The sequence below is a fragment of the Medicago truncatula genome, chromosome 4, assembly GCF_003473485.1.
Source record: "Medicago truncatula cultivar Jemalong A17 chromosome 4, MtrunA17r5.0-ANR, whole genome shotgun sequence".
Taxonomy (NCBI): domain Eukaryota; kingdom Viridiplantae; phylum Streptophyta; class Magnoliopsida; order Fabales; family Fabaceae; genus Medicago; species Medicago truncatula.
The window spans coordinates 19,411,403-19,431,734 of NC_053045.1; positions in this window are offsets into that span (position 1 = coordinate 19,411,403).

Genomic DNA, 20,332 nt, shown 5'->3' on the forward strand with positions numbered 1-20,332 from the left:
TAAATGACATACTAGCCTTAAAATTATTCTAAAAATAAAACACTAAAATTATTCTTTGGAAATTAGCGTGAGTTGCATATTATCTTCATTTCCAATTGATGAAAGCTGCTCAAAATGCTGGAACCGTTACAGGCTGCCTCCTTTAAATCAAATAACTATCAAGCTGCATCCTTTAAAATCTAAAACCGTTGCTGCTCATAGAACTATTATGAATGGAATGAAATTGGCATTTAGTAGTGAGTGGCACTTAAATGACCAATGATTAATATGTAACGCATGTGCTGCCCTAAAGGTATTAAGTGCTCAAATGATTCTTCCAATCCATTCAGTTAGGCATGTGAGCTGTTCACCTTGTTTCAAACTGATGTGCAACACTTCATAGTAAAAATAAGCCATTTCACTAACAGCCAAATTATTATATTAGCAAAATAACATACTGACTTGAAATTAAAATGAATAAAATATTCATTTTTCATGCATTTTTTTATAGGTTTCCTCTTCCACATGCTTAATGAACTTTTGATCTCATCATTCTCCCCCTCTTCAAAAGGATTTGACCTCAAATCTAAACCTGCATAAAATGGAAGTGAGTGATGTAGAATTTTTTTCCCTTGCGAATTAGGGAAATAATCATATTTCCAAAGGACATGATTGTTTTCTACTAGTTGAGAAAAAACTTCTTCATTTGCTTGGTTTCCTTCATGAGTTAAAGAAGAATGGTTAGGAGATTGCAAAATATTAGAAGAATCCAAACATTTAACTACACATACCAACTTTGATGAAGGTACTAGTGTAATAGTAGGCCAAAACTTCCAAACATTTTTCTCTTCATTTACCTTCTCACTCACCTATTTCTCTTCTTTTTCCTTCTTGAAGTCTTTCTCATGACTTTCTTTTACAATGAGATCCTCTATTTTTTCAACATCTCTTTCACGCTTTTTATAATCATTTTGAATTTGAAGGAGCTCTTCCTCAAATGTTTTAAAAATAGCAGCAATCCCTCTTTCAATCCTTAGAGCGCTTTCTTCTCTTCTCACTCTTCTTTTTAAGATTTGATCATGACCGACCTTATCATGTGCTATAATGATTTGACAATTTTTAAATGAAAATGTGTATGTGTTGGTGTGTTGGTCATGCTTTGCTTGACGTTGTTGCTGCCATGGAAGCCCAAGTAAAAAATCTCTTGTTTTGGAAGGCACCACATCACATAATACCTCATCTTCATATTCTCCAATTTTGAATGACACTCTCACTTGTTTGGTCACCAAAACATCAGCCATGTCTTTAAATTCTGGATCCTCAAGACTATAAAGAATATATGGATCTGGATGCTCAAGAACCGGAAGTCTCCATTTCTCCACCATTGATGTGCTTGCCATGTTGGTCCAATATTTTCTATCAATGAACAATCACAAACTTTATCATTCACAAGACATCTTGAAAAAAAAGATTCATTTGTTTGGCTTCCATCAAGAACCACTAAGAAAACAAAATGTTGAAACATTTGATTTTTTTTTTTTGGACTTTTTTTTTCCTTCTCACTTTTCTTTTCAAAATGCTACGTTTCTCCTTCCTTTTGTTTTTGTTTTTTTTTTCAAAAAAAAAATAAAACAAAGAGGATACAGTGAAAGAAAGAAGAATGATATATAACAACTGATTTGAACCTGAGCTCTGATTACCAAATGATGAATGCCACGGAGCCGTCGGAAGCAAATTAAGAATAATGTTGATGGAAATGATGAAAAGACTAAAAGATGAAGAAATGGAATGGATAGACAGGGACGCCACACTTTCTAATCCAAGAAAGTGATAAGTCTATGGATGCGAGGATCGCCACAAGAAATATGATTTCTTGATAAGATCAAGGTTGGTTCAATCCAGAACCACAAGAGACAAGGCTCTCAATACACATATGTGTAAAATTCTATAAAATTCAACTTCCTTTATTTCATAATGAAACTTACAATTTATAGAGCTCTTGCTCTAATGAACTCAAAGGACACTAATAAATTAAAATACACCTAATATTATTCTAAAGAAAAGAAATAAATGACATACTAGCCTTAAATTATTCTAAAAATAAAACACTAAAATTATTCTTTGGAAATTAGCGTGAGTTGCATATTATCTTCATTTCCAATTGATGAAAGCTGCACAAAATGCTGGAACCGTTACAGGCTGCCTCCTTTAAATCAAATAACTATCAAGCTGCATCCTTTAAAATCTAAAACCGTTGCTGCTCATAGAACTATTATGAATGGAATGAAATTGGCATTTAGTAGTGAGTGGCACTTAAATGACCAATGATTAATATGTAACGCATGTGCTGCCCTAAAGGTATTAAGTGCTCAAATGATTCTTCCAATCCATTCAGTTAGGCATGTGAGCTGTTCACCTTGTTTCAAACTGATGTGCAACACTTCATAGTAAAAATAAGCCATTTCACTAACAGCCAAATTATTATATTAGCAAAATAACATACTGACTTGAAATTAAAATGAATAAAATATTCATTTTTCATGCATTTTTTTATAGGTTTCCTTCCACATGCTTAATGAACTTTTGATCTCATCATTCTCCCCCTCTTCAAAAGGATTTGACCTCAAATCTAAACCTGCATAAAATGGAAGTGAGTGATGTAGAATTTTTTTCCCTTGCGAATTAGGGAAATAATCATATTTCCAAAGGACATGATTGTTTTCTACTAGTTGAGAAAAAACTTCTTCATTTGCTTGGTTTCCTTCATGAGTTAAAGAAGAATGGTTAGGAGATTGCAAAATATTAGAAGAATCCAAACATTTAACTACACATACCAACTTTGATGAAGGTACTAGTGTAATAGTAGGCCAAAACTTCCAAACATTTTTCTCTTCATTTACCTTCTCACTCACCTATTTCTCTTCTTTTTCCTTCTTGAAGTCTTTCTCATGACTTTCTTTTACAATGAGATCCTCTATTTTTTCAACATCTCTTTCACGCTTTTTATAATCATTTTGAATTTGAAGGAGCTCTTCCTCAAATGTTTTAAAAATAGCAGCAATCCCTCTTTCAATCCTTAGAGCGCTTTCTTCTCTTCTCACTCTTCTTTTTAAGATTTGATCATGACCGACCTTATCATGTGCTATAATGATTTGACAATTTTTAAATGAAAATGTGTATGTGTTGGTGTGTTGGTCATGCTTTGCTTGACGTTGTTGCTGCCATGGAAGCCCAAGTAAAAAATCTCTTGTTTTGGAAGGCACCACATCACATAATACCTCATCTTCATATTCTCCAATTTTGAATGACACTCTCACTTGTTTGGTCACCAAAACATCAGCCATGTCTTTAAATTCTGGATCCTCAAGACTATAAAGAATATATGGATCTGGATGCTCAAGAACCGGAAGTCTCCATTTCTCCACCATTGATGTGCTTGCCATGTTGGTCCAATATTTTCTATCAATGAACAACTCACAAACTTTATCATTCACAAGACATCTTGAAAAAAAAAGATTCATTTGTTTGGCTTCCATCAAGAACCACTAAGAAAACAAAATGTTGAAACATTTGATTTTTTTTTTTTGGACTTTTTTTTTCCTTCTCACTTTTCTTTTCAAAATGCTACGTTTCTCCTTCCTTTTGTTTTTGTTTTTTTTTTTCAAAAAAAAAATAAAACAAAGAGGATACAGTGAAAGAAAGAAGAATGATATATAACACTGATTTGAACCTGAGCTCTGATTACCAAATGATGAATGCCACGGAGCCGTCGGAAGCAAATTAAAATAATGTTGATGGAAATGATGAAAAGACTAAAAGATGAAGAAATGGAATGGATAGACAGGGACGCCACACTTTCTAATCCAAGAAAGTGATAAGTCTATGGATGCGAGGATCGCCACAAGAAATATGATTTCTTGATAAGATCAAGGTTGGTTCAATCCAGAACCACAAGAGACAAGGCTCTCAATACACATATGTGTAAAATTCTATAAAATTCAACTTCCTTTATTTCATAATGAAACTTACAATTTATAGAGCTCTTGCTCTAATGAACTCAAAGGACACTAATAAATTAAAATACACCTAATATTATTCTAAAGAAAAGAAATAAATGACATACTAGCCTTAAATTATTCTAAAAATAAAACACTAAAATTATTCTTTGGAAATTAGCGTGAGTTGCATATTATCTTCATTTCCAATTGATGAAAGCTGCACAAAATGCTGGAACCGTTACAGGCTGCCTCCTTTAAATCAAATAACTATCAAGCTGCATCCTTTAAAATCTAAAACCGTTGCTGCTCATAGAACTATTATGAATGGAATGAAATTGGCATTTAGTAGTGAGTGGCACTTAAATGACCAATGATTAATATGTAACGCATGTGCTGCCCTAAAGGTATTAAGTGCTCAAATGATTCTTCCAATCCATTCAGTTAGGCATGTGAGCTGTTCACCTTGTTTCAAACTGATGTGCAACACTTCATAGTAAAAATAAGCCATTTCACTAACAGCCAAATTATTATATTAGCAAAATAACATACTGACTTGAAATTAAAATGAATAAAATATTCATTTTTCATGCATTTTTTTATAGGTTTCCTTCCACATGCTTAATGAACTTTTGATCTCATCATTCTCCCCCTCTTCAAAAGGATTTGACCTCAAATCTAAACCTGCATAAAATGGAAGTGAGTGATGTAGAATTTTTTTCCCTTGCGAATTAGGGAAATAATCATATTTCCAAAGGACATGATTGTTTTCTACTAGTTGAGAAAAAACTTCTTCATTTGCTTGGTTTCCTTCATGAGTTAAAGAAGAATGGTTAGGAGATTGCAAAATATTAGAAGAATCCAAACATTTAACTACACATACCAACTTTGATGAAGGTACTAGTGTAATAGTAGGCCAAAACTTCCAAACATTTTTCTCTTCATTTACCTTCTCACTCACCTATTTCTCTTCTTTTTCCTTCTTGAAGTCTTTCTCATGACTTTCTTTTACAATGAGATCCTCTATTTTTTCAACATCTCTTTCACGCTTTTTATAATCATTTTGAATTTGAAGGAGCTCTTCCTCAAATGTTTTAAAAATAGCAGCAATCCCTCTTTCAATCCTTAGAGCGCTTTCTTCTCTTCTCACTCTTCTTTTTAAGATTTGATCATGACCGACCTTATCATGTGCTATAATGATTTGACAATTTTTAAATGAAAATGTGTATGTGTTGGTGTGTTGGTCATGCTTTGCTTGACGTTGTTGCTGCCATGGAAGCCCAAGTAAAAAATCTCTTGTTTTGGAAGGCACCACATCACATAATACCTCATCTTCATATTCTCCAATTTTGAATGACACTCTCACTTGTTTGGTCACCAAAACATCAGCCATGTCTTTAAATTCTGGATCCTCAAGACTATAAAGAATATATGGATCTGGATGCTCAAGAACCGGAAGTCTCCATTTCTCCACCATTGATGTGCTTGCCATGTTGGTCCAATATTTTCTATCAATGAACAAGTCACAAACTTTATCATTCACAAGACATCTTGAAAAAAAAGATTCATTTGTTTGGCTTCCATCAAGAACCACTAAGAAAACAAAATGTTGAAACATTTGATTTTTTTTTTTTGGACTTTTTTTTTCCTTCTCACTTTTCTTTTCAAAATGCTACGTTTCTCCTTCCTTTTGTTTTTGTTTTTTTTTTTCAAAAAAAAAATAAAACAAAGAGGATACAGTGAAAGAAAGAAGAATGATATATAACAACTGATTTGAACCTGAGCTCTGATTACCAAATGATGAATGCCACGGAGCCGTCGGAAGCAAATTAAGAATAATGTTGATGGAAATGATGAAAAGACTAAAAGATGAAGAAATGGAATGGATAGACAGGGACGCCACACTTTCTAATCCAAGAAAGTGATAAGTCTATGGATGCGAGGATCGCCACAAGAAATATGATTTCTTGATAAGATCAAGGTTGGTTCAATCCAGAACCACAAGAGACAAGGCTCTCAATACACATATGTGTAAAATTCTATAAAATTCAACTTCCTTTATTTCATAATGAAACTTACAATTTATAGAGCTCTTGCTCTAATGAACTCAAAGGACACTAATAAATTAAAATACACCTAATATTATTCTAAAGAAAAGAAATAAATGACATACTAGCCTTTAAATTATTCTAAAAATAAAACACTAAAATTATTCTTTGGAAATTAGCGTGAGTTGCATATTATCTTCATTTCCAATTGATGAAAGCTGCTCAAAATGCTGGAACCGTTACAGGCTGCCTCCTTTAAATCAAATAACTATCAAGCTGCATCCTTTAAAATCTAAAACCGTTGCTGCTCATAGAACTATTATGAATGGAATGAAATTGGCATTTAGTAGTGAGTGGCACTTAAATGACCAATGATTAATATGTAACGCATGTGCTGCCCTAAAGGTATTAAGTGCTCAAATGATTCTTCCAATCCATTCAGTTAGGCATGTGAGCTGTTCACCTTGTTTCAAACTGATGTGCAACACTTCATAGTAAAAATAAGCCATTTCACTAACAGCCAAATTATTATATTAGCAAAATAACATACTGACTTGAAATTAAAATGAATAAAATATTCATTTTTCATGCATTTTTTTATAGGTTTCCTCTTCCACATGCTTAATGAACTTTTGATCTCATCATTCTCCCCCTCTTCAAAAGGATTTGACCTCAAATCTAAACCTGCATAAAATGGAAGTGAGTGATGTAGAATTTTTTTCCCTTGCGAATTAGGGAAATAATCATATTTCCAAAGGACATGATTTTTTCTACTAGTTGAGAAAAAACTTCTTCATTTGCTTGGTTTCCTTCATGAGTTAAAGAAGAATGGTTAGGAGATTGCAAAATATTAGAAGAATCCAAACATTTAACTACACATACCAACTTTGATGAAGGTACTAGTGTAATAGTAGGCCAAAACTTCCAAACATTTTTCTCTTCATTTACCTTCTCACTCACCTATTTCTCTTCTTTTTCCTTCTTGAAGTCTTTCTCATGACTTTCTTTTACAATGAGATCCTCTATTTTTTCAACATCTCTTTCACGCTTTTTATAATCATTTTGAATTTGAAGGAGCTCTTCCTCAAATGTTTTAAAAATAGCAGCAATCCCTCTTTCAATCCTTAGAGCGCTTTCTTCTCTTCTCACTCTTCTTTTTAAGATTTGATCATGACCGACCTTATCATGTGCTATAATGATTTGACAATTTTTAAATGAAAATGTGTATGTGTTGGTGTGTTGGTCATGCTTTGCTTGACGTTGTTGCTGCCATGGAAGCCCAAGTAAAAAATCTCTTGTTTTGGAAGGCACCACATCACATAATACCTCATCTTCATATTCTCCAATTTTGAATGACACTCTCACTTGTTTGGTCACCAAAACATCAGCCATGTCTTTAAATTCTGGATCCTCAAGACTATAAAGAATATATGGATCTGGATGCTCAAGAACCGGAAGTCTCCATTTCTCCACCATTGATGTGCTTGCCATGTTGGTCCAATATTTTCTATCAATGAACAAGTCACAAACTTTATCATTCACAAGACATCTTGAAAAAAAAGATTCATTTGTTTGGCTTCCATCAAGAACCACTAAGAAAACAAAATGTTGAAACATTTGATTTTTTTTTTTTGGACTTTTTTTTTCCTTCTCACTTTTCTTTTCAAAATGCTACGTTTCTCCTTCCTTTTGTTTTTGTTTTTTTTTTTCAAAAAAAAAATAAAACAAAGAGGATACAGTGAAAGAAAGAAGAATGATATATAACAACTGATTTGAACCTGAGCTCTGATTACCAAATGATGAATGCCACGGAGCCGTCGGAAGCAAATTAAGAATAATGTTGATGGAAATGATGAAAAGACTAAAAGATGAAGAAATGGAATGGATAGACAGGGACGCCACACTTTCTAATCCAAGAAAGTGATAAGTCTATGGATGCGAGGATCGCCACAAGAAATATGATTTCTTGATAAGATCAAGGTTGGTTCAATCCAGAACCACAAGAGACAAGGCTCTCAATACACATATGTGTAAAATTCTATAAAATTCAACTTCCTTTATTTCATAATGAAACTTACAATTTATAGAGCTCTTGCTCTAATGAACTCAAAGGACACTAATAAATTAAAATACACCTAATATTATTCTAAAGAAAAGAAATAAATGACATACTAGCCTTAAAATTATTCTAAAAATAAAACACTAAAATTATTCTTTGGAAATTAGCGTGAGTTGCATATTATCTTCATTTCCAATTGATGAAAGCTGCTCAAAATGCTGGAACCGTTACAGGCTGCCTCCTTTAAATCAAATAACTATCAAGCTGCATCCTTTAAAATCTAAAACCGTTGCTGCTCATAGAACTATTATGAATGGAATGAAATTGGCATTTAGTAGTGAGTGGCACTTAAATGACCAATGATTAATATGTAACGCATGTGCTGCCCTAAAGGTATTAAGTGCTCAAATGATTCTTCCAATCCATTCAGTTAGGCATGTGAGCTGTTCACCTTGTTTCAAACTGATGTGCAACACTTCATAGTAAAAATAAGCCATTTCACTAACAGCCAAATTATTATATTAGCAAAATAACATACTGACTTGAAATTAAAATGAATAAAATATTCATTTTTCATGCATTTTTTTATAGGTTTCCTCTTCCACATGCTTAATGAACTTTTGATCTCATCATTCTCCCCCTCTTCAAAAGGATTTGACCTCAAATCTAAACCTGCATAAAATGGAAGTGAGTGATGTAGAATTTTTTTCCCTTGCGAATTAGGGAAATAATCATATTTCCAAAGGACATGATTGTTTTCTACTAGTTGAGAAAAAACTTCTTCATTTGCTTGACGTTGTTGCTGCCATGGAAGCCCAAGTAAAAAATCTCTTGTTTTGGAAGGCACCACATCACATAATACCTCATCTTCATATTCTCCAATTTTGAATGACACTCTCACTTGTTTGGTCACCAAAACATCAGCCATGTCTTTAAATTCTGGATCCTCAAGACTATAAAGAATATATGGATCTGGATGCTCAAGAACCGGAAGTCTCCATTTCTCCACCATTGATGTGCTTGCCATGTTGGTCCAATATTTTCTATCAATGAACAACTCACAAACTTTATCATTCACAAGACATCTTGAAAAAAAAAAAGATTCATTTGTTTGGCTTCCATCAAGAACCACTAAGAAAACAAAATGTTGAAACATTTGATTTTTTTTTTTTTGGACTTTTTTTTTCCTTCTCACTTTTCTTTTCAAAATGCTACGTTTCTCCTTCCTTTTGTTTTTGTTTTTTTTTTTTCAAAAAAAAAATAAAACAAAGAGGATACAGTGAAAGAAAGAAGAATGATATATAACACCTGATTTGAACCTGAGCTCTGATTACCAAATGATGAATGCCACGGAGCCATCGGAAGCAAATTAAAAATAATGTTGATGGAAATGATGAAAAGACTAAAAGATGAAGAAATGGAATGGATAGACAGGGACGCCACACTTTCTAATCCAAGAAAGTGATAAGTCTATGGATGCGAGGATCGCCACAAGAAATATGATTTCTTGATAAGATCAAGGTTGGTTCAATCCAGAACCACAAGAGACAAGGCTCTCAATACACATATGTGTAAAATTCTATAAAATTCAACTTCCTTTATTTCATAATGAAACTTACAATTTATAGAGCTCTTGCTCTAATGAACTCAAAGGACACTAATAAATTAAAATACACCTAATATTATTCTAAAGAAAAGAAATAAATGACATACTAGCCTTTAAATTATTCTAAAAATAAAACACTAAAATTATTCTTTGGAAATTAGCGTGAGTTGCATATTATCTTCATTTCCAATTGATGAAAGCTGCACAAAATGCTGGAACCGTTACAGGCTGCCTCCTTTAAATCAAATAACTATCAAGCTGCATCCTTTAAAATCTAAAACCGTTGCTGCTCATAGAACTATTATGAATGGAATGAAATTGGCATTTAGTAGTGAGTGGCACTTAAATGACCAATGATTAATATGTAACGCATGTGCTGCCCTCAAGGTATTAAGTGCTCAAATGATTCTTCCAATCCATTCAGTTAGGCATGTGAGTTGTTCACCTTGTTTCAAACTGATGTGCAACACTTCATAGTAAAAATAAGCCATTTCACTAACAGCCAAATTATTATATTAGCAAAATAACATACTGACTTGAAATTAAAATGAATAAAATATTCATTTTTCATGCATTTTTTTATAGGTTTCCTTTCACATGCTTAATGAACTTTTGATCTCATCATTCTCCCCCTCTTCAAAAGGATTTGACCTCAAATCTAAACCTGCATAAAATGGAAGTGAGTGATGTAGAATTTTTTTCCCTTGCGAATTAGGGAAATAATCATATTTCCAAAGGACATGATTGTTTTCTACTAGTTGAGAAAAAACTTCTTCATTTGCTTGGTTTCCTTCATGAGTTAAAGAAGAATGGTTAGGAGATTGCAAAATATTAGAAGAATCCAAACATTTAACTACACATACCAACTTTGATGAAGGTACTAGTGTAATAGTAGGCCAAAACTTCCAAACATTTTTCTCTTCATTTACCTTCTCACTCACCTATTTCTCTTCTTTTTCCTTCTTGAAGTCTTTCTCATGACTTTCTTTTACAATGAGATCCTCTATTTTTTCAACATCTCTTTCACGCTTTTTATAATCATTTTGAATTTGAAGGAGCTCTTCCTCAAATGTTTTAAAAATAGCAGCAATCCCTCTTTCAATCCTTAGAGCGCTTTCTTCTCTTCTCACTCTTCTTTTTAAGATTTGATCATGACCGACCTTATCATGTGCTATAATGATTTGACAATTTTTAAATGAAAATGTGTATGTGTTGGTGTGTTGGTCATGCTTTGCTTGACGTTGTTGCTGCCATGGAAGCCCAAGTAAAAAATCTCTTGTTTTGGAAGGCACCACATCACATAATACCTCATCTTCATATTCTCCAATTTTGAATGACACTCTCACTTGTTTGGTCACCAAAACATCAGCCATGTCTTTAAATTCTGGATCGTCAAGACTATAAAGAATATATGGATATGGATGCTCAAGAACCGGAAGTCTCCATTTCTCCACCATTGAAACATTTTGAAAAAAAAAGATTCATTTGTTTGGCTTCCATCAAGAACCACTAAGAAAACAAAATGTTGAAACATTTGATTTTTTTTTTCTTCTCACTTTTCTTTTCAAAATGCTACGTTTCTCCTTCCTTTTGTTTTTGTTTTTTTTTTTCAAAAAAAAAATAAAACAATGAGGATACAGTGAAAGAAAGAAGAATGATATATAACAACTGATTTGAACCTGAGCTCTGATTACCAAATGATGAATGCCACGGAGCCGTCGGAAGCAAATTAAGAATAATGTTGATGGAAATGATGAAAAGACTAAAAGATGAAGAAATGGAATGGATAGACAGGGACGCCACACTTTCTAATCCAAGAAAGTGATAAGTCTATGGATGCGAGGATCGCCACAAGAAATATGATTTCTTGATAAGATCAAGGTTGGTTCAATCCAGAACCACAAGAGACAAGGCTCTCAATACACATATGTGTAAAATTCTATAAAATTCAACTTCCTTTATTTCATAATGAAACTTACAATTTATAGAGCTCTTGCTCTAATGAACTCAAAGGACACTAATAAATTAAAATACACCTAATATTATTCTAAAGAAAAGAAATAAATGACATACTAGCCTTAAAATTATTCTAAAAATAAAACACTAAAATTATTCTTTGGAAATTAGCGTGAGTTGCATATTATCTTCATTTCCAATTGATGAAAGCTGCTCAAAATGCTGGAACCGTTACAGGCTGCCTCCTTTAAATCAAATAACTATCAAGCTGCATCCTTTAAAATCTAAAACCGTTGCTGCTCATAGAACTATTATGAATGGAATGAAATTGGCATTTAGTAGTGAGTGACACTTAAATGACCAATGATTAATATGTAACGCATGTGCTGCCCTAAAGGTATTAAGTGCTCAAATGATTCTTCCAATCCATTCAGTTAGGCATGTGAGCTGTTCACCTTGTTTCAAACTGATGTGCAACACTTCATAGTAAAAATAAGCCATTTCACTAACAGCCAAATTATTATATTAGCAAAATAACATACTGACTTGAAATTAAAATGAATAAAATATTCATTTTTCATGCATTTTTTTATAGGTTTCCTCTTCCACATGCTTAATGAACTTTTGATCTCATCATTCTCCCCCTCTTCAAAAGGATTTGACCTCAAATCTAAACCTGCATAAAATGGAAGTGAGTGATGTAGAATTATTTTCCCTTGCGAATTAGGGAAATAATCATATTTCCAAAGGACATGATTGTTTTCTACTAGTTGAGAAAAAACTTCTTCATTTGCTTGGTTTCCTTCATGAGTTAAAGAAGAATGGTTAGGAGATTGCAAAATATTAGAAGAATCCCAACATTTAACTACACATACCAACTTTGATGAAGGTACTAGTGTAATAGTAGGCCAAAACTTCCAAACATTTTTCTCTTCATTTACCTTCTCACTCACCTATTTCTCTTCTTTTTCCTTCTTGAAGTCTTTCTCATGACTTTCTTTTACAATGAGATCCTCTATTTTTTCAACATCTCTTTCACGCTTTTTATAATCATTTTGAATTTGAAGGAGCTCTTCCTCAAATGTTTTAAAAATAGCAGCAATCCCTCTTTCAATCCTTAGAGCGCTTTCTTCTCTTCTCACTCTTCTTTTTAAGATTTGATCATGACCGACCTTATCATGTGCTATAATGATTTGACAATTTTTAAATGAAAATGTGTATGTGTTGGTGTGTTGGTCATGCTTTGCTTGACGTTGTTGCTGCCATGGAAGCCCAAGTAAAAAATCTCTTGTTTTGGAAGGCACCACATCACATAATACCTCATCTTCATATTCTCCAATTTTGAATGACACTCTCACTTGTTTGGTCACCAAAACATCAGCCATGTCTTTAAATTCTGGATCCTCAAGACTATAAAGAATATATGGATCTGGATGCTCAAGAACCGGAAGTCTCCATTTCTCCACCATTGATGTGCTTGCCATGTTGGTCCAATATTTTCTATCAATGAACAACTCACAAACTTTATCATTCACAAGACATCTTGAAAAAAAAGATTCATTTGTTTGGCTTCCATCAAGAACCACTAAGAAAACAAAATGTTGAAACATTTGATTTTTTTTTTTTGGACTTTTTTTTCCTTCTCACTTTTCTTTTCAAAATGCTACGTTTCTCCTTCCTTTTGTTTTTGTTTTTTTTTTTCAAAAAAAAAATAAAACAAAGAGGATACAGTGAAAGAAAGAAGAATGATATATAACAACTGATTTGAACCTGAGCTCTGATTACCAAATGATGAATGCCACGGAGCCGTCGGAAGCAAATTAAGAATAATGTTGATGGAAATGATGAAAAGACTAAAAGATGAAGAAATGGAATGGATAGACAGGGACGCCACACTTTCTAATCCAAGAAAGTGATAAGTCTATGGATGCGAGGATCGCCACAAGAAATATGATTTCTTGATAAGATCAAGGTTGGTTCAATCCAGAACCACAAGAGACAAGGCTCTCAATACACATATGTGTAAAATTCTATAAAATTCAACTTCCTTTATTTCATAATGAAACTTACAATTTATAGAGCTCTTGCTCTAATGAACTCAAAGGACACTAATAAATTAAAATACACCTAATATTATTCTAAAGAAAAGAAATAAATGACATACTAGCCTTAAAATTATTCTAAAAATAAAACACTAAAATTATTCTTTGGAAATTAGCGTGAGTTGCATATTATCTTCATTTCCAATTGATGAAAGCTGCTCAAAATGCTGGAACCGTTACAGGCTGCCTCCTTTAAATCAAATAACTATCAAGCTGCATCCTTTAAAATCTAAAACTGTTGCTGCTCATAGAACTATTATGAATGGAATGAAATTGGCATTTAGTAGTGAGTGGCACTTAAATGACCAATGATTAATATGTAACGCATGTGCTGCCCTAAAGGTATTAAGTGCTCAAATGATTCTTCCAATCCATTCAGTTAGGCATGTGAGCTGTTCACCTTGTTTCAAACTGATGTGCAACACTTCATAGTAAAAATAAGCCATTTCACTAACAGCCAAATTATTATATTAGCAAAATAACATACTGACTTGAAATTAAAATGAATAAAATATTCATTTTTCATGCATTTTTTTATAGGTTTCCTCTTCCACATGCTTAATGAACTTTTGATCTCATCATTCTCCCCCTCTTCAAAAGGATTTGACCTCAAATCTAAACCTGCATAAAATGGAAGTGAGTGATGTAGAATTTTTTTCCCTTGCGAATTAGGGAAATAATCATATTTCCAAAGGACATGATTGTTTTCTACTAGTTGAGAAAAAACTTCTTCATTTGCTTGGTTTCCTTCATGAGTTAAAGAAGAATGGTTAGGAGATTGCAAAATATTAGAAGAATCCCAACATTTAACTACACATACCAACTTTGATGAAGGTACTAGTGTAATAGTAGGCCAAAACTTCCAAACATTTTTCTCTTCATTTACCTTCTCACTCACCTATTTCTCTTCTTTTTCCTTCTTGAAGTCTTTCTCATGACTTTCTTTTACAATGAGATCCTCTATTTTTTCAACATCTCTTTCACGCTTTTTATAATCATTTTGAATTTGAAGGAGCTCTTCCTCAAATGTTTTAAAAATAGCAGCAATCCCTCTTTCAATCCTTAGAGCGCTTTCTTCTCTTCTCACTCTTCTTTTTAAGATTTGATCATGACCGACCTTATCATGTGCTATAATGATTTGACAATTTTTAAATGAAAATGTGTATGTGTTGGTGTGTTGGTCATGCTTTGCTTGACGTTGTTGCTGCCATGGAAGCCCAAGTAAAAAATCTCTTGTTTTGGAAGGCACCACATCACATAATACCTCATCTTCATATTCTCCAATTTTGAATGACACTCTCACTTGTTTGGTCACCAAAACATCAGCCATGTCTTTAAATTCTGGATCGTCAAGACTATAAAGAATATATGGATATGGATGCTCAAGAACCGGAAGTCTCCATTTCTCCACCATTGAAACATTTTGAAAAAAAAAGATTCATTTGTTTGGCTTCCATCAAGAACCACTAAGAAAACAAAATGTTGAAACATTTGATTTTTTTTTCTTCTCACTTTTCTTTTCAAAATGCTACGTTTCTCCTTCCTTTTGTTTTTGTTTTTTTTTTTTTCAAAAAAAAAATAAAACAAAGAGGATACAGTGAAAGAAAGAAGAATGATATATAACAACTGATTTGAACCTGAGCTCTGATTACCAAATGATGAATGCCACGGAGCCGTCGGAAGCAAATTAAGAATAATGTTGATGGAAATGATGAAAAGACTAAAAGATGAAGAAATGGAATGGATAGACAGGGACGCCACACTTTCTAATCCAAGAAAGTGATAAGTCTATGGATGCGAGGATCGCCACAAGAAATATGATTTCTTGATAAGATCAAGGTTGGTTCAATCCAGAACCACAAGAGACAAGGCTCTCAATACACATATGTGTAAAATTCTATAAAATTCAACTTCCTTTATTTCATAATGAAACTTACAATTTATAGAGCTCTTGCTCTAATGAACTCAAAGGACACTAATAAATTAAAATACACCTAATATTATTCTAAAGAAAAGAAATAAATGACATACTAGCCTTAAAATTATTCTAAAAATAAAACACTAAAATTATTCTTTGGAAATTAGCGTGAGTTGCATATTATCTTCATTTCCAATTGATGAAAGCTGCTCAAAATGCTGGAACCGTTACAGGCTGCCTCCTTTAAATCAAATAACTATCAAGCTGCATCCTTTAAAATCTAAAACCGTTGCTGCTCATAGAACTATTATGAATGGAATGAAATTGGCATTTAGTAGTGAGTGGCACTTAAATGACCAATGATTAATATGTAACGCATGTGCTGCCCTAAAGGTATTAAGTGCTCAAATGATTCTTCCAATCCATTCAGTTAGGCATGTGAGCTGTTCACCTTGTTTCAAACTGATGTGCAACACTTCATAGTAAAAATAAGCCATTTCACTAACAGCCAAATTATTATATTAGCAAAATAACATACTGACTTGAAATTAAAATGAATAAAATATTCATTTTTCATGCATTTTTTTATAGGTTTCCTCTTCCACATGCTTAATGAACTTTTGATCTCATCATTCTCCCCCTCTTCAAAAGGATTTGACCTCAAATCTAAACCTGCATAAAATGGAAGTGAGTGATGTAGAATTATTTTCCCTTGCGAATTAGGGAAATAATCATATTTCCAAAGGACATGATTGTTTTCTACTAGTTGAGAAAAAACTTCTTCATTTGCTTGGTTTCCTTCATGAGTTAAAGAAGAATGGTTAGGAGATTGCAAAATATTAGAAGAATCCCAACATTTAACTACACATACCAACTTTGATGAAGGTACTAGTGTAATAGTAGGCCAAAACTTCCAAACATTTTTCTCTTCATTTACCTTCTCACTCACCTATTTCTCTTCTTTTTCCTTCTTGAAGTCTTTCTCATGACTTTCTTTTACAATGAGATCCTCTATTTTTTCAACATCTCTTTCACGCTTTTTATAATCATTTTGAATTTGAAGGAGCTCTTCCTCAAATGTTTTAAAAATAGCAGCAATCCCTCTTTCAATCCTTAGAGCGCTTTCTTCTCTTCTCACTCTTCTTTTTAAGATTTGATCATGACCGACCTTATCATGTGCTATAATGATTTGACAATTTTTAAATGAAAATGTGTATGTGTTGGTGTGTTGGTCATGCTTTGCTTGACGTTGTTGCTGCCATGGAAGCCCAAGTAAAAAATCTCTTGTTTTGGAAGGCACCACATCACATAATACCTTATCTTCATATTCTCCAATTTTGAATGACACTCTCACTTGTTTGGTCACCAAAACATCAGCCATGTCTTTAAATTCTGGATCGTCAAGACTATAAAGAATATATGGATATGGATGCTCAAGAACCGGAAGTCTCCATTTCTCCACCATTGATGTGCTTGCCATGTTGGTCCAATATTTTCTATCAATGAACAACTCACAAACTTTATCATTCACAAGACATCTTGAAAAAAAATGATTCATTTGTTTGGCTTCCATCAAGAACCACTAAGAAAACAAAATGTTGAAACTTTTGATTTTTTTTTTTTGGACTTTTTTTTTCTTCTCACTTTTCTTTTCAAAATGCTACGTTTCTCCTTCCTTTTGTTTTGGTTTTTTTTTTCAAAAAAAAAATAAAACAAAGAGGATACAATGAAAGAAAGAAGAATGATATATAACACCTGATTTGAACCTGAGCTCTGATTACCAAATGATGAATGCCACGGAGCCGTCGGAAGCAAATTAAGAATAATGTTGATGGAAATGATGAAAAGACTAAAAGATGAATAAATGGAATGGATAGACAGTGACGCCACACTTTCTAATCCAAGAAAGTGATAAGTCTATGGATGCGAGGATCGCCACAAGAAATATGATTTCTTGATAAGATCAAGGTTGGTTCAATCCAGAACCACAAGAGACAAGGCTCTCAATACACATATGTGTAAAATTCTATAAAATTCAACTTCCTTTATTTCATAATGAAACTTACAATTTATAGAGCTCTTGCTCTAATGAACTCAAAGGACACTAATAAATTAAAATACACCTAATATTATTCTAAAGAAAAGAAATAAATGACATACTAGCCTTAAAATTATTCTAAAAATAAAACACTAAAATTATTCTTTGGAAATTAGCGTGAGTTGCATATTATCTTCATTTCCAATTGATGAAAGCTGCTCAAAATGCTGGAACCGTTACAGGCTGCCTCCTTTAAATCAAATAACCATCAAGCTGCATCCTTTAAAATCTAAAACCGTTGCTGCTCATAGAACTATTATGAATGGAATGAAATTGGCATTTAGTAGTGAGTGGCACTTAAATGACCAATGATTAATATGTAACGCATGTGCTGCCCTAAAGGTATTAAGTGCTCAAATGATTCTTCCAATCCCTTCAGTTACGCATGTGAGCTGTTCACCTTGTTTCAAATTGATGTGCAACACTTCATAGTAAAAATAAGCCATTTCACTAACAGCCAAATTATTATATTAGCAAAATAAAATACTGACTTGAAATTAAAATGAATAAAATATTCATTTTTCATGCATTTTTTTATAGGTTTCCTTCCACATGCTTAATGAACTTTTGATCTCATCAATTAGTAACACCGAAAGGCATCACCTTGTATTCGTAATGTCCATATCGTGTCCTAAAGGCCGTCTTCTGCATATCCTCATCCTTCACCTTAATCTGATGGTAACCTGACCTCAAGTCAATCTTACTGAACACCTTTGCACCCACCAACTGATCCATCAAATCATCAATTCTCGGAAGTGGATATCTATTCTTTATCGTAACTTTGTTCAACTGACGATAATCAATGCACAACCTCATACTACCGTCCTTCTTCTTTACCAACAACACAGGCGCTCCCCAAGGCAAAACACTTGGTCTTACAAACTTCTTATCAAGCAGGTCTTCCAACTGTTTCCTCAATTCAGCTAACTCGGAAGCTGACATACGATAAGGTGCCATCGACACCGGCATCGTTCCCGGAACAAGGTTAATTGAAAATTCAACTTGCCTTTCTGGTGGCACATCAGGAAACACTTCTGGAAATTCATTCACCACTGACAACCTGTCAATCACAGCTTGATTTTCTAACGACAAATATGCCATTTAAGAATACATCAGAATTCCATCACGTTCTAGTTGTTTCATCTGTTTCGTAGACAAGAACTCAACTTCACTCTCTTCTTCAGCAGAAGAAAAATGCACCGTCTTACTAAAGCAATTGATATGAACTCGGTTATACTCTAACAAATTCATTCCAAAAATAACATCCATACCCGTCAACGGCAAACAAACTAAGTCGACTTCAAAGTCTCTACCAAACATAGACAATGGACATCTCAAGCAAACAAGAGAAGTAGTCACTGAACCCTTAGCTGGAGTTTCAACAACCATTTCTCCTTTCATATCAGATACAACTAAACCTAACTTATAAGCACATTCAATAGCAGTGAAACAATGAGTAGCACCAGTATCTATAATAGCAATTAAAGGAGTACTATTAAAGAAACAAGTACCTCTGATAAGTTGGTCCTCATTAGTAGTCTGCGTACCAGTCAATGCAAATACTTTCCCACCGGTTCTAACCTTCTTCGGCTATGTGCATTGTGAACTGATATGGCCCTCTTCATTACAGTTATAACATACCACGTCACCACGCTTGCAATCAACTAGGATGTGTCCTTTTTGACCACACCTGAATCATTTCTTCTCATCCTTAGTACAAACATTACTCTTGTGGCCTTTCTCGCCACACTTGTAACAAACGATCCCAGCAAGAGCATCTCTCCTATTGGGCCTCCTCTCATCATTCAATCTCTGCTTTCCCTTGTCAGCAGGGGCACTGTATGGTTTAGGACGAACTTGATGTCCCTTATCTCTTCGCTCACTCATCACCTTATAATGAGCCTTGGTGTCTTCCTCATATATCCTGCAGCTACTCACCAAATCCGAGAAGATTCTAATCTTTTGATACCCAATGGCTCTCTTGATGTCAGTTCTCAAGCCATTCTCGAACTCGATACACTTAGAGAACTCAGCTGTCTCCGCGGTGTAGTGGGGGTAGAACTTTGCAAGTTCCACAAACTTTGCAGCATATGCTGTGACAAACATGTCACCCTGCTTCAGCTCCAGAAACTCGATCTCTTTATTTCCTCGGACATCTTCCGGGAAGTACCTATTTAGGAATTCCCTCCTGAACATAGCTCAGGTCACTGCAGCATCATCCTGTTCCAACACAGGTAGCAAACTTACCCACCAGTCATCTGCCTCCTCAGCTAGCATGTGCGTTCCAAACCGTACCTTTTGCACCTCTGAACACTGCATGACCCTGAAAATCCTCTCCACTTCCTTAAGCCACTTCTGGGCACCATCGGGATCATACCTTCCCTTGAATGCTAGGGGATGATTCCTCAAGAAGGTCTCCAACATCCTCACTTCACCATTAACAGCCCCAGCTTGCGGTTGCTGTTGAACAGCTTGAGCTACAACCTCAAGTGCAGCAGCAATAGCAGCATCATTACGACCAGCCATCTTAAGATTCTACCTAAGAAACAACAATTCAGAACAACAACAAAA